Source organism: Antedon bifida, chromosome 11, assembly GCF_963402885.1.
Source record: "Antedon bifida chromosome 11, ecAntBifi1.1, whole genome shotgun sequence".
Lineage (NCBI taxonomy): Eukaryota > Metazoa > Echinodermata > Crinoidea > Comatulida > Antedonidae > Antedon > Antedon bifida.
Window position 1 is genome coordinate 3,384,366 of NC_136236.1, and position 5,194 is coordinate 3,389,559.

Below are 5,194 nucleotides of genomic sequence, written 5' to 3' on the forward strand. Positions count from 1 at the left end.
CTGCTAACTTTTCTGGCTGTTTACTTTATCGTTTTGATTTAGCTTTTCGCTTTTTTTTTGTATCTCTATTGAGATCCAGCCACTGATACCCACAGCATTGTCATTTTTTTTCAGTAATTTGCCTTTGGATTAGTATAAAAGAATGAGATATAAAGCTAACATAAGCAAAGTTAACCAAAAATGTAGAACTGTATAGGCCTATATTGATATTCTTTTTCTTTCTTTCGTATTTATTTTAACGTATTAACTGAGATGTTTCTGTAGTCAATACATTCAGTAGGCTTAGGCCTATGTTTGAGCAAGGCAATATAGCAACAAGATGCTGAGCTCCGGAGATTAAAGGGTTTATCTGTGGCTGCATGAACCCGATCAGTTCATTAACAGACACTGCGCCGCGGAGAATAATGTATACATTAGTACATTGGTATTTGTCGATCATAGATCAGAGGACTGTTACAAGTTCCTGTCTTGGCAAGGCGAGCTCAGTGTCTTTGGTTTGAGTATTGTTAGTCTCTGTTAGATTTACTGCTGGTACGGATAGGCCATGTACCTACTGTAATTATTGTTGTTGAAAAAATGTATTTTGCTGTTCCGTGAGAGGTTATTGCAGGGAACACGAGCTATTACACTCTTGCATTTTAAAGGGGTGGCCCTAGCGTCCTTCAAAAGATTTCCGGAAACAAGTTTACCCCGGCCGTCTGTCTACAGATAAGGGTTTTTCACTTTTGGAAATAAAATGGGTTTCATTAGGGTGACCGCTATGTAGAATACATTGACATGGCGGACAGTTTCAGAAATGAACCTGTATGCAGAATTTAAAAAAAAATCTGAAAATTTGTCGAGACCAGGCAATCGGATCAATTATCAGGACAAGAAGATTGGCTATTCAACAGGCAGTCGGATCAATTATCATTGGAAAAGATCGGCTATCTATAAAAACACATGACAATACTGATGAGTTGATTTTTATTTTATTTTTTTTATTTATTCAATTTCCAGGTATACAGACAGAAAGAAACCAACATTAACAAACGAAGTGTGGATGGAGTACCCTGTGGATTGCCAACAGTGCAAGCACTATCAAAGTGGCTCTCCAATACTCCTCCTCATACTATGATTGATATAAGTTTAAGGAATACGGGATTGTTGAAACTCTCCTATACTCTACAATACTGATCATGAAAGGACTGGTCACTGACAAGTCCATTTCAATGGTGATATTCGTATATTAATTCAAATTATGAAATACTTCCTAAAAGTAAAAAAGTCCATTAGTAATCCGCTTTTGGCCATTTCATCGGTCTAAAGTGTGATGCCGGTGCCCAAATGTGGTAGTGATGTGCCCAAATATGGTAGTGGTATGACATCATCATGTCTATATATGGGCACATCACATTTTGTTATCACATAAAGTTTGATAGTGCAGACAGAGCTTTATATAGCAAATATCTTCCTCCTTTTGCCAACAATGTAAAGTTTGTATTACCGTATGTCTTTTATCAAAGCCCTAATATTTTTGAGCCGGGAATGGATTCCCAGCATTAATATTAATTACACTCTGAATAAATTCCTTTATTTTATAATTTTGATAATTCCCATGGATGCATATCATATACAGCTGTTATTTTGTACATTGGTCAGAAGTATTTCGATGATAGGTTTTTTGATTCGTTTGTCATTCCATACTTCATCGTACGTTTCCATTCATCAACATAACAAGATACAAGTTTGTTTTATATGTCAACATTTTATAAATAAATTACATACAGCTGTCAAAATATATCATTTATTACAATTCAGTTCTCATTTATTCTAGATATGATTATTTATCATATTTCATTTTTTTTTAATAGGATGTGAAATTGACATTATTTTGTTTGCTGAAATATTTAATTTTTATATTAGTCCTATCGGTAAGTTTCGTTCCCTCCACGTTGTGTAATGTTTCTATAAATAGGCATATATTTAATAGTATTCAATTTCAACCGGAATTTATTATTGAAAGAAAAACAAATATATCGGAAGTATTTGTTTCAGAGGTGTAAGGCAGTGACTGTCCTATGATTTTTATAGTTAGGCGAGGCGCTTACGGAACAGGAGGAAAACTCCATATAAAACCAGATGACAGAGTCCCCTTCCGGACACATAACAATTATAGGTATACTATTAACTCCCTGGTCCGTTCTCAAAAACAAGAGATATTCACAGATTGTGTTGTTGACTATGATAGACTTCTTTATGAATTATCAATAACAGGGACATTAGGCCGTTGGTCATACCCTGAAAAATCACCCACAGTAGGCCTACTCTTGGGCATGCCATGCCGTGACCAGTGTATGGTTAAAACATATGTCTTGTATGAACGATTTAAACTAGGCCTATTGGTTTATGATTTGTTGACACATCTATTGATATTGTCATTATGCCAGTATATCTAATAGTCGTCAGCTCACTAAAATGGCATACATACACACCTCCGGGGAATCTTATCTTAACGAACGAACAAGAACGTTCTATGATCACTCCAGCAATTGTTCAACATATCTATAAACAAATTGTATGACAAGCTGTATAGAATGCACCAATATAAGTCTAGTAATATATGTGTTGCAGTCAGAAGGCTATAAGAGTTATTAAGAGATATTAGTGTTATCACAAATCCTGGCTTATTCATTTCCACTTTGTATTTCCCGCGAGTACGTCTTTTGGCGGCACGCGTATGCTGTGTGTGTTTGGAATTTGTAACGTTCAACTTTAAATAGACAGAGAATCATATTTAAAACAAATTGAGGTTGGTTGTAATATTACAACATAGGCACTAAAGTAGAACCCCTCAATTGGGACACCTCTTTTTAAGGGGACACTTTTCCGCGAAACGAACGAGAGGAAATAGTAGGCTACCCCCAATAAAATGACACCGTTCGGGCACCAACCGAGTGTCTCATTTACGAAGACGATTGGGAAATCAGTCACTCGAATGTTATTGTAATTCAATCAAGGTTTAATTACTCCTCATATAGTTGTTTTAACTACAATTGTCTGAGAAAAAAAAATGTTTTCAAGAAGACATACGTACGTACGTAAGGCAAAAAGTACGCGATAGTTGTGAAGTACGCCTACATACAAATAACAAAAATAAAGTAAATATTGTATATTGTAGTAACTGTAAGTTACGTTTGTACCTGACCTTTGCAAATTGTCTGAGAAAAAAAAATGTTTTCAAGAAGACATACGTACGTAAGGCAAAAATTACGCGATAGTTGTGAAGTACGCCTACATACAAATAACAAAAATAAAGTAAATATTGTATATTGTAGTAACTGTAAGTTACGTTTGTACCTGACCTTTGCAAATTGTCTGAGAAAAAAAAATGTTTTCAAGAAGACATACGTAAAATTACGCGATAGTTGTGAAGTACGCCTACATACAAATATGTTAAAAATAACAAAAATAAAGTTAATTTCTTAGGCAAATTACAATATTGTATATTGTAGTAACTGTAAGTTACGTTTGTACATAATTATGAAGGTAATATCTGACCTTTGCAAATTTCAAGTTGCAATTGTATATAACAATCATTACTGATATTTCCCGTTTTATATTGGTGATTTAGTATTTAAATTTATTTATATGAATTAAAATATTAATTTAAATTTCTTAGGCAAATTACAATACTGTATTAAATTGTACTTTAAAATACGTGTGTACATTATAATAACGTATAATACTTGACCTTTGAAAAAGTTGCAATTGTTTATAACAATCATTACTGATATTTCCCGTTTTATAGTGGTGTTTAGTGTTTAAAGCAATTTATATGAATTAACATATTAATTTAATTATCACTTTAGGTAATAAATGATTATAAATACAACTATTAATGCAAGTTTATGGGCCCTACCTGAATATACTATTTAATATGTTTAGGTCTGTTCAGCCTGCTGGGAGCTTGTTAGCCTCCGATAATGCGTTTCTATCGCTTTTATGTTGGTGGTATAAAGGTAGGCATACAAAATAATGAAAGGATAAGGCTTAAGAAAGTTCATATTAGTGTTATGTACCTAGGGTACACATTATATTGAAACTGAAGATTTTAGAAAAAAAAATTACACTATTTGTAATCTTTAAAAAACTTCTTATTTTAAATGCCAATAGTATTATCATCTAGCATAGGGAATAGGTTCTAGACAATTTTAAAAGATGCTCTTATTAATAGTGACGTGTTGAAGATATTGAAGATGATATGTAGACAATTATAAAATAAATACTGCCTAATGATGTTTTAAAATAAATAACGATGTTCCTTAAAAATGTAAAATTTCTTATATATCGTGGGAATTTCCTGTTCCTAACCCTAACCCTGTTAATCAACTAAGCGCGTTTTATATTATAGGGGAAATCAGTTTTATATCTGGTTTTTGACGTTATCGTAACACGTACGCGCATGGGTAATCATATTCATAATGTTTCGGAATTAACGAGAGAGGGCGTCGTGAAATCAGACGATAATTCACCTGTTTCGACAATGAACTACTGACCAATCAGAGACAACATCCACTGTCCATCCTTCCCGCCGCCGCCGCCCGCCCATCAAGCAACATCGGACGTACGAACGATATGAAATAAAAATGGCAAGAAAATTGTAAGTTTTAAACATTAATTGAACTATGTGTTTGGCTGATTTTAAGACTAAAGAAGAGTACACGGTTTTAACGAACTATGACCTATCTACAAAGTTGATTAAAACGTGGCCATAATAGCCCAATTAACTCTACCTAATCCTGAGTACCTAGGCCTACTAACTGCCACCAGGCCTAGGCCTAGCCCGAGTAGGCCTAGACTAGACCTAGTAGGTCTACTGTATGTAGGCAGACCTCCTAGACCTACTTACGGTAGGCCATCTTACATATTGTAATCATACGTTTTAGGGTTAGTGTTTCTTTTTATAATACATGTACATAGGCCTAGAGAGGTCTTTTAAACCACAGGGTCAGGGAAGAGTGAAATTACTGAATTTTACTCTTCCCTGTAGTAGTGTTAAAACAAACAGTAAAGAGGCAGCAGGGTCTGCTTTGAAATTAAGTGTTGGTGGGAAACAGCATCAATAGTGTTTACAGTAATTCAATTTTATTTACATTTCCACATTTTGTATGAAACCACAGATCATATTCACTACCTTTTTAAATTTATTTTT